This window comes from Rhinolophus ferrumequinum, chromosome 6 (genome assembly GCF_004115265.2).
Source record: "Rhinolophus ferrumequinum isolate MPI-CBG mRhiFer1 chromosome 6, mRhiFer1_v1.p, whole genome shotgun sequence".
NCBI lineage: Eukaryota > Metazoa > Chordata > Mammalia > Chiroptera > Rhinolophidae > Rhinolophus > Rhinolophus ferrumequinum.
In genome coordinates this window covers 30693855-30715207 of record NC_046289.1, presented here as the reverse complement: position 1 = coordinate 30715207, position 21353 = coordinate 30693855, and the positions used below count along the sequence as shown (strand labels likewise).

The 21353-nt window shown below is 39.1% G+C and overlaps 1 protein-coding gene across 2 annotated transcripts in view; it reads left to right on the top strand.

Moving 5' to 3' along the window:
* Positions 1 to 788: 788 nt before the first annotated feature.
* Positions 789 to 21353, top strand: part of FUT8 (fucosyltransferase 8) — a 212372-nt gene continuing 191807 nt past the window's right edge. Inside the window, exon 1 of one of the 2 annotated variants that reach the window (XM_033108282.1) lies at positions 789 to 2118. The gene's annotated coding sequence lies outside the window, so the exon portion shown is untranslated. Of the gene's footprint in view, positions 2119 to 2936; positions 3352 to 21353 lie in introns of those variants that run through there. The other variant, XM_033108281.1, reaches the window with a different exon arrangement.

The window sequence follows — 21353 nt, the reverse complement described above, 5'->3', positions numbered from 1 at the left end:
GGCTACTCAGGTACTCACTTAACTTTCATTTTGATATTTTTCCATTGTCTAATGGTTGACTTCTCCTTGCCCCACCCGCAAGACCCCACAGTTCTGGTTGAAGACTAAGAATTTGACCCAGGCTGTGTAAAATATGATGTATTGACAAGATTCTATTAGTTCACAGTATAAAATGTCATGAAAAATATTCTGTACAGTGTTTTGTTGAGCAGAACTTATCTTCAAGTTTTTGCATAAGCACAGATAGGACTAAAGCCTAGTTAATGAGGGAGGGGTGGAGGAAGTGGTGGAACACTTCTACTTTCTTAAGCAAATACCTGAAACTAGGAGTGATGCGAGGCAGAGTCAGGCAGCTGGGGTGAGAAGAGAGAGTGAGAAGGCCCAGCAGCAGAGAGGGAGGCTGGAGCTTGTGGAGAAAACATTCTTTGACAGAGATGTTTTCTGGTGGCCAGTGATGTGTAGAACCTTGTGGGGATACTTTCTCACTCAGAAATTTAACCTGGCAAGAGAAAGGCAGTTTCAGTAATATTCCTCTCTGGAAAGAATAAAAGAAATGTGTTTTTTAAAAGCTGAGACTTGTGAATTTTCTGTAAATTGATAATTGGCCTGGAACTTAATGTATAAAGATTTGTTCTCAAAAGTTAGTTGTTTTAACTGATACTTCCAGTTCTGAGGTGGCAGCTAAATCCTGGGCATATCTTGGAAAGGACCTTGATAACAGTGTTGTCACAGGCTGAGAAACGCACTGACTCAACAGAGTGCAGTTGGAATTGCCGAAGACCTAGTTTCTGAGTATATGCTAGAGACACCAGTTATTTGGTATTTTAATAATATTTTATACTGTACTATGAAAATGCATTGGACAAATCTTAGACAAACATTCCTTGGACAGATTTTTTTTTTCCTTTTTGAGCAGGAGGCAGGGAAGATAAATATTTTAATCTCTAGGTTTCTGGAATGGAAAAATGAAGACCAGACAAAAAAACAGGATGTTTTGAGGCAAGAGTAAAGCTTTGAATTTGGGATCTTGAAGTATACAAGGTAAGCTTTGAAGTTAAACATGTTTGCTAAGATTTTTTTTAAATGCTGTTTCAACTAAAAAGTAAATATCCACCTCATATCTGACTTCTAAAAATTATCTACAAAATGACTAATAAGACTTTGGCCTTTAACCCATCTTTCTATGGCATAAGCCTAAAATTTGTTTCCAACAACCAAAGCCTGTGGCCCTTATAACAGAATTTTCTTCTGTTTATAAGCTTAGTGCAGAAACGTCTTTAGTGGAGGATAGCAACCATGTATTCAATAAATGATGGTTGATTGATGACAAAGCTCTCTGACTTGGAACATAATTCTGGCTCTGCCAGTATATTTTTTGTGTAACCTTAGATAAGTCATTGTACTTTTCTCTTAATTTCCCCTTTTCACAGGGCGATAATCATAAAAATGATTGTAAACTACTTCGTGAAGAGCTTTTTGTTTAAAGGGCTGCCAATAAATACGAGCCACAAGGTTCAGCAAATCTCCCTCAGAAGCTGAGCTCCTTGAGGGACAGGGAAATTTCTTCTTTGATTCAACAGTATTATATTTGTAATACAGTTCCTGGCCTATAGGATGGTTTCAATACATACTGTATGTAAATTTATGAATGTTATTAGGCAGATTGCAGTCTTGGCAGGCCACTGTCTCTTAAATATCTTTTCTGTGATTCTTTTCACATTCAGCATCTAAAAGTCCGCACTATTTGCTCTAGGATAAGTACCCAAGGCATTTACTTAAAAATAACCAAGTCTAGAGGGATAACTTTTGTCCTTAGGTCACCATTTCGCTTTTCCACGGCACTGCGCCCTAGGCTTGGGATCTGGGTCCGGACGCACAGGGAAGAGTTCGGTACGGGAAGCTCATCCTCTCGCCCTCTGATTGGTCTGCTCGCACTCCACTCACGCAATTCGCGTCCCTGATTGGCCATCATGGCACCCCTTAGCCGGCGACTACTTTGTGTGCGGGGGCAGCGCGCTCCGGTCCTGCGTCTCAGCTCGCGATCTGGGCTGGTGTGGGTTAGTTCTGCGGCTCACTGCTCTGCATCGCGGGCGCCAGGAATTTCCCGAGTCCGAGCGGGTAGGAAGCATCCTAAGGAAAAGCTCCCCTACCCCGTCCCGTGTTCTCTTTCCCATACTGAATAAACTTCCGCTTCAGAGAGGCTGTCGCAGCCGCCAGTCGCGGGTCGGGGGAGAGGCCAGGCATCGAACTCAGGCCCTCGTGGGAGACCTTTCTGTCCGGGCGAACGTGAAAACAGCTCTCATAAGATAAAGTGGGTGCGACTTCGTTAGTCGCATTGTGGGTGCGATGTCATTCTATGGCATCAGTCCGTGTTGCAAACTGCAGACGAGCGGCCAGACCTGCCTGCAGCGACTGAGCAGCAGCAGTCACCCCTAATAAACAGCAAAGAACCGCCTTTCAATCTCCTCCAGTACCAGTGCTCCTTAGGGCTGCGGGCTAAACTGGCATAGGCCGGTCCATTCCTGGCGGTGGAGAATACGGCATTCCCTGGAGGTGGCGCTCCGGGAATGGGGAGTCCGGCTACGCTCGCGCCCCCCTCAGCCTCCGGCCTTCTGGCGGTAGAGGGCGGCGTACGCTCGTGTTGCAGCCGGCGCCTGTGCGCGCAACTGCTGCCCTGCTGGAAGTCTCCTGGTCCCGCTGTGGCCCGCGGATCTGCCTGGCTGTGGATGCTGCGGCTACGCTAACCAAGGGCGCAACGAGAAGGGGGCGGGGTGAAGCCCTAGCACATGCCAGGGTCGCCGTAGGTGGCAGCGGCCGGCGCATGCGCGCCCTCTCCCAGAAGCCTGGAACGCTGAGGGGCGCGCGCCCCCATTCGCGCGCGCACGCTTGCGCTAGCCGGGGCTTCCCCGCCTGCGCTGGTTGTCAGCCGCTCCGGCGCGTGCGCGCGTTATCTTCGGTCGACCGGAGTGGCGGGGTTCCCTCCGCTGCAGGCCCCCGCCCCCCGCCGCCCCCTCCCAGCCCCCAGCCAACCGGTCCCCTTCCTCTTCTCGCGGAATGGGGCCGGCGCTGCTCGGGGTCGCGCGCCCGGGACCCGGCTCGCGCTCGGTCTCGCGCTGTCAGCGACTGCCGGGCTCGCGCCGCCTCGCGCTCTCCCTCAGTCACTGGCGCCGAAGGCTCCGTTAAGCGGCGGCGGCGGTGGTTCCTGTTTCCGTTTCTTCCTCTCCCTTCAGTCGGGAGTAGCATCCTCCACCCAGCCACCCCTCCCGCTGCCCCAACGTTGAGCAGCTGCGGCTGAGGGCTGTGGCGGCGGCGACTGGGGAACGGCGGAGACCGCCTCTTCTCCCGCCTCGGGTAAGGGGGCGTTTGGGGGCCGGGCCCCGCGAGCCTCGGAGTCTGTGGCTGGGGAAGCGCGGGATCTGATGAGGCTCTGGGGATGTGACTGGAGGCTATCGCTGCTCTTTTCCCCCAGGCGATCCACAGGCCTGTTGCTGCAACTGCTGCTGCTTATCCAGCGGCTCCGGGAAAAGTGGGGAGGGAGCCCCTGGGACGCTCTGGCGGGTGCCTTTGAGCGGACCGGAGGGCGCGGGCTTGGGGGTGAGGGGCGCCCGCCGTCCGGACCTGGACGCGGAGCGGCGGCGTCGCTGCTGCTGCCCTCGGCGTCTCGCATCCTTGCTTAGGGCAGGGGCCGAAGCCGAGGAGAGAAGGGATGGGGGCGGGGTGGGAGGTGTCCCTCTTCTCTTCTCCATGTCTACCTGCCCTTTCGCCAGCAACTCGGTCCCTATAGTCACTGGCTATGGGGAGAAGGATACCTGTGCGTTAGGGGCTTTAGAGAGGGGTTCTCGGGCTAGAAATCAGGGAGTGGACCGTACAAAGACCCGGTCTCGGCGCGGGGCCAGTGCCAGGGCACTTAACGGCATGAGTACCCCTGCGTTCCCCATTTGATGTGGAAATGATGAGCTGGCAGGTTTTGAGTATCTAAACTTATTTGAGAAGGTTAAATGAGTTCATCTTTATTAGTTAAAGGAGGTTTGTCCTGCAAAAGTGGGTGGGTTGTCGGACGCAGCACCTGTTCTCTCACTGTGGGGATTGCAATCTTCAGCCACAGTGTATCTTCAGTCAGAGACGCAGTGTATTTCCTAAGTTAAATGACAATGTCATGATTAGGGTTTATCCCTGGCGAGCTTTTAGCGTTTTGCCATATATTAGTCTTTTGATCGAGGTCGTGTATAAAGACTGGAAGAAGTGTTGCTACTTCCCCATGTTTGAATTAATTTACAGTTGACTTGAGCCTACTCAAGAAGGTGGACTTAGAAAGCCAGAATCTCCATTAGATAACCCCAAACCTCAAGGTAACGCAGAACAAATTTCAACAAAAGGTGTTTTTTTTTTAATCAGTTTAGAATTAAGCTCATCACAAGTTAACTGACTGAACTTTGACTTGGCTCTCTTTAGAAACTGTAGGCAAGATTTCATTGTACTAGTTTTTTTTTTTTTCCCTGTTATTCCTGGGGTTAAGTGCATATTTGTTTTCTTGGTTAAATTTAAATTTCATGTTTTTATGCACAATTCTTTTAAAGAGTGCATCATATAGAAAATATTTTAGGAGAGGAGTAAGTTGTATTCTGCCTTCTTTAAAATGTTAAAAATGACCTAAAATGCTGTGTCAAGTAATAAGGCCCTGTATGTTGCTATCCTTGTGAAATATACTATCAAGTATGTTTAGAAAGTCTAGATTACTTGATTTATAAATACAATAGTAAGGGTAAGGTGGGAATTCAAACATTTGAGATTGTGATTTTTACAGCTTAATATATAAAAATGTAGGGAGTTAGAAATGAATTGTCTGTAAGGAACCAGAAGGGTGGTTTGGAGGCATGGGTTTTACTTTTGTTGCTTTATAAATTGAGAATTCTACTTGAATTGAAGAGCTGAACAGCTGGAATGAAACTTTCATAGACTGCAGAAACAGATGCAAAAATGTGTCTTTGATCAAGTGGTGAGCTAACATGAAGAGTGTATTGTGGTTTATTAGGATAGTGATTCAAAATAATTTCTATAAAATATAGCACATTGATTGTATTTTAAGATGTTCTTAAAATTTAAGAGTCACTTGAAGTTATTTTCCTACAAGGCAGTTTTGTTTGAGATGTATGAAATTGAAAAAAACAATAATTCTGGTAAGATTCTGCAGGGCTTGGTTACAGAGTCTAACTAGTTAGTTTAAGGAATTGGAATGCCTCTAAAAGTGGTGAAATTTGAAATTTGCTAGTGGCTTGGAAAAACTTGTGTTTCTTGTTTATTTTTTTTAAAGTGCAGTTGTATTAGTAGATTGGTCTGGAGGGGGAGCTAGTGCCAAAGCAAAGCATAGCTTAATATATGTTTGAATTTTTCAAACACGCAAAACACGCAGATTTTTATGACCAGAAGAAAACAAAATTTTAATTAAAAGAGTAAGGGAATTGAGAAGAGCATATATCTGTATATAATTCTTTGTGGAGTATATATATTGTGTATTATAAATTAGTTAGAATTTTCATGATCTGAAATAATGGAAAGTACGTGCTTAAGGTTTATAGAATTTCTCATTTGAAATCTCTGAAAATATGTTCCAAAACTTAGAGTGTGTGTGATAGTAGTTTCTTAACCTTCTTGTGTAATGCAGTAAGAAAGAAAGGAGTGTATATTGACCTTTTGTGCATGTTGCATTTTAAATTTTTCATTATGATATATACAGCCCTCAAATTTCAAAAAAGCTTCAACTAGAATCCTATATGAACAAAGATATCTGTTGTGTAGTAATCTAGGTATTTATCAAAAATAGAGATACTTTCAATAAAGAAATGGACCCTTGAGACATCTGGAGAGTGGGATCCCAAGGTCACTTCTTAACCTCTGTCTCCTGCAATATAGTGCAGTGAGTCCAGCTGATCTACTAAATTGAACTTGTGCCTTTCAATATATGAAGCAGTTATTTTTTCATCTACTAAATTGAACTTGTGCCTTTCAATATATGAAGCAGTTATTTTTTCGTCTGTGGCACTTTATTTAGATTTCTAAACTGTAACCAGTTAGGTATGTAAATTTACTTCTCACAGTTCACATATTCTTTAAATTCAAGGCTAGAAATTGATAATGCATATATTAAAATCATTAGAATATTTGGTTTTTCTAAGGATAGTGATTGTGCTGTGTGTTCTCTATTGCTCTTCATTATGTAAATAGAATCTCAATGCTGATAAGATAAAGTAGGTTCTTTGGAAGGAATGACAATATCTGTGAAATACAGAATAGTACGGTGTTTAGTATATTAAGTGGTTAATGCTATAAATTAAACAAAGTTTTATAAGACATGCCAGATATTTTTATGTATCTTTTACCATTTTTAATGGTTATTTTTGGTTTATTATAACCTGCATTTAGTAAATCTCCCATTTCCTATTATAGCACATTTATAAAAGAGTCTTCATTTTATAATTATAAGAGTAAATATAAACATGTAAATAAAATTCTTTACTTAAAAATAAAGCAAAACCTAAGATTCTAAACAACTCTGAAACTGAAAGTATTACTATTGTAAGCACTTTTATATCCTACATCAATCAGTACTTGTCCTTTGGTACTTTTCAGATGAGATAGATATCCACTTCTAGTCTTCTATAATCAACAGTAGTACAGTATAGTAGGTATAGCGTTTAGAGAGGACCAATACAATATTTCCTTTGGTTTTCCTTTTAAAGATTCTGTGGCTTATATTTCTTTACCATAAAGTATATAGTTTCTTTTTTGCAGTTTGAATTGTTATTAAATTGTAGTTTGTTATAATGAGACAGTTAAACATGTTAAAAAGTAAAAGATATTTACAATTGATTTTTAAAAAACCTTTAAAAAATTTCCAGCTGAAGAAGGTGATATGGGGATGTGTATGCATTTAAGATATATTTAACAGATTAGTCTCAAGTCTCAACCTTACTTTCTCTCTACATTCTACTCTCTTGCCTACATCTCCTCTTCTTCAACCACTCTCCACCATTCCACTGTTTTTTCTTTGGAATAATTAATGCGATGAACCATATCACTCACCTGGCATAGGTTTTTCTTCCTTGATGAAATGACTTTACATCAATCTCTAAAGTAGTATTCTAAACATATAACCTGTATAAACTTTATATGATACTGTACATTTTCTTTTTAATGGAAGAAGAACAAAGAGAGCCTATGGGATTATGTCATGTATTTCAATATAAGAGTTACTCATACTCTATAGCAGGGGTGTCCATACTGCGGCCCGTGGGCCAGCTGCGGCCCGCAATCCATTGTTAATTGGCCCGCAACAAATTCCAAAAATATATTTAGTTTACTTAAATAAACGAGGTGAGGCAATACGTACTTCACCTCGAGTGAGTGGCCCGGCTGTTTGTGTATTTTACCGCATATGGCCCTTGGTAAAAAACGTTGAAAAAAGTTTGGACACCCCTGCTCTATAGAAAGTAGAGCTATAGGGTTAATTTTATTTGTTTTCTTTTAAAAAGACTTCATTTGCAAAAACCTAATGCTTCACTCATCTACTTTTTTTTTTTTAACTTTTATTTAAGTGTTTTTTCAGGACCCATCAGCTCCAAGTCAAGTAGTTGTTTCAATCTAGTTGTGGAGGGCACAGCTCACAGTGTCCCATGTAGGGATTAAACTGGCAACCTTGGTGTTGTGAGCATTGTGCGCTAACCAACTGAGCTAACCAGCTGCCCCACTCATCTACTTTTTTGAAAAATATCTTTTTGTGATAATTTTTTTTGGTCAGAAAATGACATGTGAAGGGAAAATGTGTTTTGAATTTTAAGTTTTTTCTTAATTGATATACCAATATAAGGCTAGTATTGAGGTAGTTCAAACTTGCCTTTGCTATATTATTCTCGTTTCTTTGTATTGTTTCTATAATATAACGTCTTCACTGAAGCACTGGAATAAAACTTGAAAGATCACTACTTGAAATGCTCCCTGTATTTGTTGTATCTTAGAACTTGGGTTTTTGAAATGTATTTTTCCAATGGGATAAACTGAATAAATGTGACTTACCAGATTTATGTTAAGAAGGTAGACTTAACAGTTTTACTTATCACAGTCTTAATGACTAGTTAGTGTAAATAAAGTTCACCTTACAAATAATAAAATGTTGATGTTAATCTAGAAATCAAGCTAATGTTTATTTTAGAACCTGAATTATGAGAAACATTGTGTGATATGAATTTTAAATACTATAACTTTCTGATTATAAATGTACAAAAGTAAAACAAAAATGGGAGATTCTTCTCTTTGACCTGAAACATACAACTAAAATGAACCTATTTTGTGTCTATATAAATCTTATTCAGTCAAGACTGTTAATGAACCATGAATGAATTTTAAATTTTTAGTAATTTTATGGCTGGCTATTTATATCATATCTATTTATATCACATCCCTTAAATGAGATATCAAATGTCTTTAATACCTAGAGCCGGCATAAATTTGCCTATAGTAAAAACAGTATTTACAAACCATCCACCTGTAACAGCATAATGAAGTTATTAAATGACTTAAGTCTACATTTCATAAGCTAGTTTTTAAAATCATTTTTATAATTTTTAAAGTATAATTGATTGTAATATCTTGACTAGTGGTAAAGTTGGAAAAATATAATTTTTAGCTTCTATATTATGTCTGTTGTCTCAGACCTTAGCTATGCTTGGGGCAGTCAGTGAAGGGAGGGAGATTGAGAGCAGCCGAGGATTGTATTGGTTGATGAGTCTGCCTTATTTGGAGGTGAGGGAGATTTCTTCAGTTTTTCTCTCTCATTCCACTTCTCTCTGTCATCCTTCCTCTCCCAACAGTGGTAGGAAATGTGGGAGTTAACCATCTTTATAGGATTTCTTTTTCTTAGAGTTCACAGAACATGTCCTGGTAAAACATTAGCTTTTATGTTACAATAGGTTTATTATGATGACTTTACTTCCTTTTGAGGTAGTCGTAGGCAAGAGATTAGAAGAATTTCAGTTGTACGTCCATATAAAAAGGGATATGGGAGATGCTGGTTCATGGTTAAGGGTCCTGTATCAGTTGCGTTACTGTTCTGCTTAATATTTAATATATTGTAATCCCCTTGAATGCATTCTCATGCCTCCTGTGTTATATCTATCTTCATCTATGGAGTTTCTGACTACAAGGAATTGGTTTTTAGAACATCTTTGCAATAATACAATTTTTAAAAAATGCTGTGTCCATTGATCATTGAAGAGAACTAACTCTTAAACTCAAATGAACAGCAATGTTCTCCATTCATAGGAATACGATTAGGAGATTTAAGCCAGTTATTGTGAAACATTCACAAGAAGAAACTGTGTGTTTGATAATTAAGCCCCTAATGATTTTGGATCTGACTGATTCAATTTCTCTAACAGATGGAATTGTACTTATACCTGAAAGAGAGATATATTCAGTAGAGATTATGTTGTATTTTTCATGTCTTAATTTCTTTGAATAACTACTTATATAGTTAGCAAATGTCAAAATATTGTAATTTTGAGAAAACGTATTTAAAATTAGAGTTTAAGCCAGGGTAAACATTTTACTTTATTTTTATAAGTTTCAGGTTTTTCTTTCTTTTAGAAAGTTTAGTGAAACTCTAAGGCTAGGAAGGTGGTAATTGAAATTCTTGAGGCCAAAAGGTCTTTCCTTAGCCTTCGTAAACTGAGCCTCGGCAGCATGAGAAATGTAGGTGTACTGAGTAATCCTGACTGCTTCCTCTGACATAGTTACAGGTATCTGGGCCTCCATTAATTGAAACTTTATTTTTAAGGTCTAAATAGAAGTGTCAGCTTATTAGTTCTCATAGGTGTAAAGCTTTCATAGGATGAGAGAGATAATGTTATTTTTAATTTGTAAGGAAACAAAGAATATGCTGTCAATGCTGAGTAAGCTGAAGAGATGTATACCTACTAAGGATGTACAAATAATAACTAAAGAAACTTGCTAATATGCAATAAGGGATGGTTTCAAAAGAATCTATTAGTGTTTAACTTATAATGTCATAAAGATGTCATGGAAATAAAATCACCAAGGAATTCTGTTTTGGAGTAATTTGTCAGACAAGATAACAGATAAAAAGAACACACCTTCTATAACTGTCTGCATAGGCTTCACTACAGTGGTGTAGATCCTACCTGAAATAAAATAATGATCAAGAGCTAAAGTGTTTTCATTGGAATTTTGCACATTTCCTATGTGTATATTTGTGCAGTACCTGTCACTTTCTGTTTCTATGGCAAATGTAAGGTTGGAAGGTAAAGTACCTAACTTTTAGAAATTCTGAAGGGAAAAGTATCTGAAGTTTAGAAAAAAGCTGGTTTCTTCATATTTTAGTAATATTTTGACATATAATTTCCTGAGAGCTCTACAGACTTAAAGCTAAAATCTGAGTTCCTTCTTAGTAACTTTTTGAATAGCTTTATTAAAGTATAATTTATGTACCATAAAATTCACAGTTGAAGTTTTAGTAAATTTATACAGTTGTGCACAATTATCACAATCCAATTTTAGAACACTTTCATCCTCCAGAAAGCTCCCTCTTGCCCGTTTGCCTAATCCCTGCTTCTACCCTCATCTCCAGATAATCAGTTATCTGCTTTTTGCTTATAGTTTTGCCATTTCTAGAAATTTGACATTAATAGAATCATATAATATGTAGTCTTTTGTATGTGGCTCCTTTGATTTAGTGTAATCCTGTTTAGTAATTTGAATGGATAAAGTAGAAAAGCTTTGAACTTGGACTCAGGAGACTTGGATACTAGTGTTGGCTTTGCCACCAAATGTATAAATTTGAGTAAGCCACTTACCCCTCTGGGCCTGTTTCTTTCTCCATAAAATGAATTATTTTGATTTTCTTCTATTCCAATTTTCACCCTGGGTTGACATTTACTGACCTTTTCTTAGAATGTACCTTAACTCTTCCTCTTAAATGTAGTCACTATGTCTTTTTTTTTTTCCTGAATCAAAAATGAGGATTATGGTCTAATAGATGATTCAGCAGTGGACAAATTTGGGACTGCCTTGAAGAATCAAGATGGCTGATTAAACTTTTTCTTGGGCATTTCTTAGTTCATGTGCACAACTTTGAGAATAGCTATAATCTTAAATGCTGAGTTAATAATAAAGATTTTTGAAGAGAATGAAGACAAAGTTGAATAATTTTCAGAGGTATAGGTTCAAAAGTGATTGAAGCTTCTGATGAACATAAGAAAAGACTATGCTTCTTAGTTTCATTTTTTTCTTTGTTTTGGGCGTAGAAAATAGGATGGAACAATTTTAGTTAAGTTTGAACCAAGTTGGGCTTAATAAGGCAGCATAGTGGGATTAGACTGTTTTTCAAAGAATCCAAGGAATGTATGGCTACCATTGGGAAGACTGTTCTTAGGGCTCATCTGGAGGCAAAGCCAACAGAGTACATTCAAGTGACAAACTACGGGAAAAAATAGAGGTATAGGGAATTAAAAATAGAGGTGTATATAGGAGTATATACAGACGGTGCCAAAAAATACATGCACATTTTAAGAAAGGAAAAAACTGTATTAAAATTGTAATACTCAATATATACTGATAACAAAAGATGAATACAAGTCACATTTGACTTCTGCAATTACAAGAAGTGCTCAGAGAGGTTACAATCAGAGTAATTTTAATACAGTTTTTTGCTTTCTTAAAATGTGTACATTTTTTTGGCACCCTCTGTATATATACATATATGTGTATATATATTAAGTTTGTAACAGGAGTATATTATGTATACATTATGTACATATATATGTTTGTAACAGGAGTAGACAACTGACTGCACAGGCTGGTATCAGGTATATGACACGGGTAATGTGCATTTTTAGCATAGTATGAAAAAAGATAGGGCATTGAATGACAACTAGCTAAATTTAAAAATGAGAGTGCTTTAACTACTTTCAAATATTCAGTAATTTGACTCTTAGAAACCGTCAGAGCTTCTTGTATTACCTATGATAGTAAAAGTATTGCTGTAAAATGATTAAACTTTTATTTTTACCCAACATACTAGGATGTGTGAGTGGTAACCCACAGAGCAGGCACTGTAGAAGAGGGGAACATACTTATAAATATATTTTAATAATGGTGTCATTATAGTAGCATAAGAAACTTTGTTTTGGGGCCAGCCCTGCGGCTCAGGTAGTTGGAGCCACTGTGCTACTAACACTGAGGTAACCGGTTCGATTCCCACATGGGCCAGTGAGGTGCACCCTTTACAGCTAAGATTGTAAACGACAGCTCTCCCTGGAGCTGGGCTGCTGTGAGCAGCCAGAGGTCGGTGCAATGGGCTGCTACGTGCTGCCCTGGGCTGACCGCCCGCTGGAGACCGACTGCCTCAGTGGGGGGAACGCAAGACTCATGACACCAGCCTGGGCCAGGGAGCTGTGCCCTACACAACTAGACTGAGAAACAGTGGCTTGAACCGGAGTGGGAAGAAGGGGGAAAAAATTTATTTCATGCATTATAGTCACACTTTTTGTTCAAAAGTGGTATTTCTAATTTAGATAAATCACATTATGATAACTAGAAATATCCCCAAATTCAAGTTACATTTAATGAATGAAGATTTGTCACTTTTGACAATATTATAAAGATTGTGGTAAGACTTTAAAGGAGTTCCAAAAGTTGAATCCCAAAGCTTTTTATTCAATGGCAGCATTCTAGGAATAAGTATAGAGCTTTCTAAGATGACTATTTTTATGATAACAATATTCTCTTGAATGTATGCTATGCCATATTTTTACATGTTGCACTGAATTTGTAATAAATATCAAGTACCTAAGTATGAGTTATATAATTGGAAAAATTTCAGTGTACATAAAGGAAAAGAGACATTTCTTTCTATAACTTCTGAAGCTTCAAAATATTAAAGACGATCATCATTCATATTTTTCCAGGGCATTTTTATTTTTAATCATAATAATAAATGAGCAGCTGTCAGACAATATAGCCATTTCTAGGTTTAGAATGCCTAATTTTTATATAGTTCTCCTAAATACTCAAATACTTGTCTTTTAGAAAATAGATATTAATGATTTCTTGAGTAATCAAATACTGCTTTGATATTTAAGCAAAGCATCAGAGCAAGACTAAAATCATGTTAAAGCATTAAAATAATTAGTTTAAAAGCTTTGTAACATAGCAAAGAAAAAGTGGAGTAATACACAATGGAAAAGATACCGAATATCCTTACCTCGGATCATAATATAGAAGGCTGTCTTTAAAACAGAATAACAACCAAGTCAAATACACTAAAGAATTTGTACTCTTCTCCTAGTTAAGTGAAAATGAGATGAACAATTAATTAGAAAGTGTGTTCCAAAATACTTGCTTACGTTGATTGGCAGTTCTTTTCTAATTGACTTCCTACAGGGGCTATTTCAGACTTCTTCTAGCCCCTGATTTCAGTGTATAGCCAGCCAGTCCTGACTTACGATGGTGCAACTTAGAATTTTTGGACTTTATGATGGTCTGAAAGCAATAAGCATTCAGTAGAAACCACACTTCAAATTTTGAATTTCAAGCTTTTCCTGGGCTAGCATTATGTGGTTCCATCCGCCCTTGTGATGCTGGACAGTGGCGGCGAGCTGCAGCGCCCGGTCAGCCACGCAGTCGTGGCAATCATGAGGGTAAACAGCTGATACCCGACAGTCTACTGTGTTGCTAGCATTTTTTGGATATTGTGTTTTGTGTTTTTGCATCCCATCATGTCTACAAAATGCCATCTGTGTCTCCTGCTTCTGGTGAGAAGAGGAAGGCAGTTGCTCTTGAGATGAAACTCGAGATAAGTGCCCAACTGTAGGCTCATAGGTGTTCTGAGCACGTTTAAAGTAGGCGAGGCTAAGCGATGATGTGTGGTAGGTTAGGTGTCCTAAATGCCTTTTCAGTGTAAGATATTCTCAACTTAACGATCTTCACTGCTTTTAGACTTTGTAGGTTATTTCACTTACATCTTTGGTTTTTTTGAAAAGATTAAGACCATCAAACGAAAGCTGCTTCAGCTTTTCTTTCTCTCTAAATTGTGTAATTTCTCCTCGTCACTACCGTTTGGTTTTAGGGATGTGTCCTTTAGGCTTTCATGACTATCTCTGCTTCATCATTTTTATTTCAATCTCTCCTAACAACATCTTTAAAACAAAAAACAAAACAAAACAACAAAAACAAAAACAAAAAAACCTTAAACACTTTTCCTTATTCTTCTCCTGTTTTTTCTTTTCTTTTTGTGTATTGCACAACACCCCTAAGGAAAAAGCAGTATGTCTATTCTTTCGATTTTGCTACCTTCTTTTTTAACTAAAATTGTGCTCTCTGTTGTTACCAGTAATCTTTGAATTGCCAAATGGGTTTTTTTTTAAAAAATAAATTTTATTGGGGAGTATTGGGGAACGGTGTGTTTCTCCAAAGCCCATCAGCTCCAAGTCGTTGTCCTTCAATCTGGTTTTGGAGGGCACAGCTCAGCTAGCTCCAAGTCCAGTTGCCTTTTTCGATCTTGGTTGCAGGGGGCGCAGCCCAACATCCTATGTGGGAATTGAACCGGCGACCTTGTTGTTGAGAGCTCCGTGCTCTAACCAACTGAGCCATCCTGGCGCCCCTCTGGAAGCTCAGCGGCAGCTCGTTGTCTTCAATCTAGTTGTATTGGGCGTGGCTCACTGGCCCATGTGGGAATCGAACCGGCTACCCTGTTGTTCAGAGCTCGAGCTCTAACCAACTGAGCCATCTGGCTTCCCTGGGGTTTTTTTCAGTCTTAATTCTTTATTTTTAATTCTTCAGATTTGACTCTGTGAATCCCTTTTCCTCTTCCCTTCTCCTTATAACTTGGTAATCCTCCTGGCTCTCCCATAGGTATATTTTAGGCACTCTTCACTTCCAAGGTCAACTTGTTTCTTAAGTTATGCCTTATACATTTTTCTTAATCTAGACTTCTTTCCTTGTAATGTTACCTGGTCCTTTGGCTTCAGTGAATACCTCTTTCAGGTGACTCCCATACTCTATGTGTCTGAACTTCAGTTTCTGGCGGGAGAGCTCCACATATTTGTCACACCATCAAGCTCAGTATGCTCAAATCTGAATTTTCTTTCTCCTAAAATGTGTTCTTCTCACTAACTTACCCTTCTCTATTATTGGCTTATTTCCTCCCATTTTCCAAACTTGAATTCTGAGTCATTGAATTCCCCATCAAATCCATTCAGTTGTCAGACTGTAAATTGTTTCCTCAGTGCTTCTCCACTTTTCTGTTTCAGTTTGTCTTACTAGACGTTTCGGTTCTCACTACCATTAACACATAAAAAATTATAATTTAGTAATTGCTATAATAGAGGGTAAGGAGACAGAGGCAGTTTTAAGGTATGATAGGGGAAGCTGTATTGACATTTAAGTTTAGCATCAAAGAATAAGTAGGAGCATTACAGGCAGGCACTCTGAAGAAAAATTTATTAGAAGTTTATTGTATGTCGTCAACTCATAAGACTTTTGCTTTAATCTTTACTGCATGTGTGTATTTTTCTTATTGCTGTATGTTATTGCCTTTCTTCAGATATTGATGAAGAACAATGAAGGAACAATATAAAACCTGAGTGACACAAAGCAACATATCTTTATGACCTAGCTTTGAGTGAGTTGAGTGGTAAAATGTAAAATGAAAGGTGAGCACTACTGGCATTGAAGACTTAAAATCCGACTAAAATTTACATTAACAGTTATCTTTAAGGTTCCTGAGACTTGGAATGTAAATCTTCAGTGGGCAGCTAGTAGGGCTGTGTAATATCTTTATATTAATAGCCACTAAAACGGAAAATAAATTAATGAAGGCCACAGCAAGTAAGGAGATAATTTACTACTTTTGCTCCCTTAGAGAAATAAAGTGTTTTGTGCTTTTAAAATAGGAAGCATTAAAAACTAACAATTCTGAAATGGCTTAAACTAAAAGGTGACTTACTGGCTTTGTAAGTAGGAAGAACAGAGGTAGAGCAGTATAGGAACAGCCAGATCCAGGAACTTACATGATGTCTTCAGGATATTTTCTATTTCTTGACTTTACTTTTCTCTGTGTTGGTCTTATTTTCTGCTTATGTTAGAAGGCTCCTTTCATGGCAGAGATGCATGCTTCAGGCCACTGAGAACTTAACAGTTTCTGAAAGAAGGCCTCTAAATAGGGCCCATCCTTGGACTGATTACTATGGGGAATCGTCTTTGACATCATCAGAACAACATAAAATGTGGGGGGTCAGTTCCAAAAAGGATGGGAATAGAGTAGTCTCCCCTTATCAGTTTCTTTCTTTTTCTTTTCTTTTTTTCTGCTTAAAGCATATTTCAAATGCCTCCCGTTGAACATTGGCAGCCTTGAAAAAGCATGGCCAGGATATTATTCCAGGAGGTTCCACAGTTTCACTTTCTGCAGTTACAGTTACCTGCTATCAACCGCAGCCTGAAAATATTAATGGAAAATTCCAGAAATAAACAATTCATAAGTTTTAAATGGTCTTTTCTGAGTAATGTGATGAAATCTCTCTCTGTTCTGCTTTGTCGTGCCCCAAATGTGTCACCCCTTTGTTCAGTGTGTTCATGCTCTATGCACCACCTGCCCATTAGTCACTTAGTAGCCGTCTTGGTTATCAGGTCGGCCGTCATGGTATCACAGTGCTTACAGTAACGCTTATAGTAGTCTAATGCTGTCACAGTGCCTTTGTTGTTATTCTCATCATGTAGGCATTATATTGCCTCCTATCATTACCAGGAGAAGAAGGGTGAGTACAGTACAGTAAGATACAGTCATGCACTGCATAATGTTGTTTCAGTCAACAATGGGCTGGGTATATGACGGTAGTCCCATAGATTATATTGGAGCTGAAAATTTCCTATCCCCTAGTGATGTAGTTGCTATAAAGTCATAGTGTATTACTCATGTTTATAGTGAGGCTGGTGTAAACCTACTGAGCCGTCAATTGTATAAAATTATAGCATATACAATTATGTACAATACTAATTCTTGATAATAAATGACTGCATAATCGGTTTATGAATTTATTGTATTTTTTGTTGTTATTTTAGAGTGTGCTTTTTCTACTTAAGAAAAAGTTTGCTGTAAAATAGTATGCTGTGTTACTCCAGCAGTAGCCTCAAACAAGGTATGATCAAAAAATACAGTGAATGTTTAAATTAAAAATATTTATTATAGTAAAAGACACATTCCCATTAACCCCCTAAAATACTCCCCCTTGCTTTGAACACACTTATCCCATTGTTCTTGCCACTTTCTGAAGCAGTTCTGGAAGTCCTCTTTCGTGAGTGTCTTTAGTTGCGCTGTCGTGGCTGCCTCGATGTCCTGAATCGATTCAAAACTTTTACCTTTTATGGTCATTTTGACTTTGGGGAAGAGCCAGAAGTCCTGTGGTGCCAGATCCATTGAATAAAGTGGATGAGGACACACTGCAATGTTTTTATTTGACAGAAATTGCCATACCAGAAGCGATATGTGGCACAGAGCCTTTCCTGTTGTGATTACAAAATACAGTGAATGCTGCCGAGTGCCATTCAGTGGAAAGGCAGGGATCTTCAATACGGGAAGTGGCACATCGAATCATAGTGACGTGTGTGACAAGTTTCAACTTGTTCAGTGCAGTCAGATATGATCTACGGTTGAGAGGTGTGTTTGAAAGTGTGCTGTAAATCATCATCATGACAATGCTCTGTGTCACACATCACTTCTGGCATATGGCACTTTCTGTCAAATGAAAACATTACAGTGTGTCCTTGTCCACCTTATTCACCGGATCTGGCACCGTGCCAGATCTTTTCTGGCTCTTCCCCAAAGTCAAAATGATTCAGGACATTGAGGCAGCCACAATGGCGCAACTAAACACTCACAAAAGAGGACTTCCAGAACTGCTTCAGAAAGTCGCAAGAATGATGGGATAAGTGTGTTCAAAGCGAGGGGGTGTATTTTGAGGAGGAATAATGGCAATGTGTCTTTCATTGTAATACATTTTTTAAATTTAAACATTCACCATATTGTTTGATCATACTTCGTATATCTCGTGTTTACTGTGTCAACTACATCATTTTCTTTTGTGCTTGATTTAACCTTGTGTTGTTGTGTCCATCATGGTCCCTAAGTGTAGAAAATCTGTGAGTGCTGCCAGTAAGAGGCCATGTCAAGTAATTGAACTGGAAAGAAATTAAAAGTCAAAGGGAGAAAATCAGTGATGATTACTGGTCATCAGTCAGGCACCATTCCACCATAGCCATGACCTTGAAAAATGAGAACGAAGTGATGGAAGCTGTTAAAGGACCTGCTTCATTGAAGGCAATGAGACTAACAAAAATTCTAGAAGGACTTGGCATGGAGGCATGGAGAAATTTGTAATGACATCTAGGACAAGAAACAGAAGCGTATCCTTCTCGGCAACATGACAATCACACCTAAAGCAAAAAGTTTGTTTGTATTGTTGAAAGAAAAGGCTGGGCCCGACTATGCTGTTAAATTTACTGCTAGCTCTGGGTGGTTTAAACAATTAAAGAATTGTTGTTCATTGCAGAATGGAAAGTGAGTGATGAACCTGCCAGTGCTCTTGTGAAGGTAACTAAAGAATGTTTGGAAACTCTAGATAAGCTGACTGTGGAGGAAAATTACTTGCCAGAGCAAATATGCAATATGAATGAAACCTCCTTATTCTGGAAACAGATGCTGAAACGACTTCCTTCGATGAGGCCAAGTCAATGCCAGGTTTCAAGACAGAATAACAGTCTTGCTTAGGGGCAGTGTTACAGGCTACAAATTGAAACCCTTTGTGATCTGTCACAGTGAGAACCCAGGGCCTTCAAGAATATCAGTAAGCATACGTTGCCTGTGTACTACAGGAGCAATAAATAGTCTTGGATGTCTCACCTCCTCTTCCAAGATGCCCTCCTGAATTGCTGTATTAATGAAATGTAGTACTGTTTGGAGAATAACATACCTTTCAAGATTTTGTTTATTGTTGATAATGGTCCTTTTATTGGTGATCTTCATCCCAATGTCAGTGTGCTGGTTCTCCTTCCAAATACCACCTCTTTGATCCAAACAATAGATCCAGGAATTATAGCAGCTTTCATGGCTCGCTGCCTGAGGAGGGTCTTTGCCCAGGCAGTTGCTGTAACTCAACTGAGGAAGACACAGACGATTGGGGAAGGATTACAACATCTGTGACTGTATCAAGAACCTTGTTTGGGCTTGAGGTGATGTCACCAAAGAGTGTATGTGTGGCATCTGGAAGAAGGCACCCAGGAGGGTCGTCCATGACTTCAAAGGATTTGTCAAGGATGAGGGGGTTGTGAAAGTCCACGAGGCTGTGGTTGAGACGACAAACAACTTTAACCTGGGCGTGGATGAGGATGACACTGAGGGGCTTCTGGCGGTGGTTCCTGAGGAACTGGCTAATGAGGACTTGTTGGGACCAGATCAGGAAGGCATAGCTGAAGAAGAGGCAAGAGAAAAGGAAAGTGCAGGAGAAGAAAACCTTGAAGAAAATTCAGTGAAGCGTTTAGCAGAAGCTTTTGCAGACCTCAAAAAGCGTAAAAAGTTTGAAAACATTGGTCCCAACACTGAAAGTTTTCGTTGATAGAGAGAAATGTTAATAGTGCATTGTCTGCTTACAAGCAAATCTATGATGAAAAAGAAATATGGGGCGGCCCGGTGGCTCAGGCGGTTAGAGCTCCGTGCTCCTAACTCCGAAGGCTGCTGGTTCGATTCCCACATGGGCCAGTGGGCTCTCAACCACAAGGTTGCCGGTTCGACTCCCGCAAGGGATGGTGGGCTACGCCCCCTGCCACTAGCAACGGCAACTGGACCTGGAGCTGAGCTGCGCCCTCCACAACTAAGACTGAAAGGACAGCAACTTGACTTGGAAAAAAGTCCTGGGAGTACACACTGTTCCCCAATAAAGTCCTGTTGCCCTTCCCCAATTAAAAAATAAGATAAAAAATAAACATACAACCATGGACATATTTCTGAAAAGAGTGACACTTCCTCAAAACGAACCTCAGGCAGTGCCTTCAGGAGGGATTCCAGAAGAAGGCATTGTTATCACAGGAGATGACAGCACCATGTGTGTTGTTAGCCCTGAAGACCTTTCCCGTGGGACAAGCTGTGGTGGGGGAAGACAGTGATATTGATGACCCTGACAGTGTCGGCCTAAGCTAATGTGTGTTGTGTGTGTGTGTGTGGGTGTCTTAGTTTTTAACAAAAAAGTTTAAAAAGTAAAAAAGCTAAAAATAAAAATTAAAGATAGAAAAAAGCTTATTGAATAAAAATATAAAGAAAAAATTTTTTAATATCTATGTGTGTGTGTTTTAAGCTAAGTGTTATTACAAAAGAATTAAAAGTTAAAAATATTAAAAAGTTTATAAAGGAAAAAACTACAGTAACCTAAGGTTAATTTATTATTGAAGAAAGAAAATTTATTTAACTGAATTTAGTGTAGCCTAAGTGCACAATGTTTATAAAGTCTGCAGTAGAGCTCGGTAATGTCTCAAACCTTCACTTTCACGCACCACTCACTCACTCACCCAGAGCAACTTCCAGTTCTGCAAGCGCCATTCATGTAAGTCCTCTCTATAGATGTACCATTTAAAAAAATTTTTACACTGTATTTTTACTGTACCTTTTGCATGTTTAGATATATTTAGATATCCAAATACTTATCATTATGTTACAGTTACCTAAATTATTCAGTAGGTAACATGCTTGTCACCGAGGCGCAGTGGGCTACACCACCATAGCCCTAGGTGTGTAGTAGGCTGGACAGTCTAGTTTGTGTAAAAGCGGGTCCTGTGATGATTTCACACGATGGCAAAATCACCTAATGACGCATTTCTCAGAACATATCCCTGTTAGTAAGTCATCACGCATGACTGTATTTTGAGAAAGAGATCACATTCCCATAACTTTATTATAGTATATTGTTATAATTGTTCTATTTTATTATTAGTTATTAGTTAATCTCTTATGGTGCCTAATTATAAATTAAACTTCATAGGAACTGTGTTTCCCCAAAAATAAGACCTAGCCGGACAATCAGCTCTAATGCGTCTTTTGGACCAAAAATGAATATAAGGCCCGGTCTTATTTTACTATAAGACCGGCTATGATATAATATATAATATAATTAATATATAATATAATACTGGGTCATATTAATTTTTGCTCCAAAAGACGCATTAGAGCTGATTGTCCAGCCAGGTCTCATTTTCGGGGAAACACAGTATGTGTGTATTGGAAAAAAAGTAGTGTAAGTAGG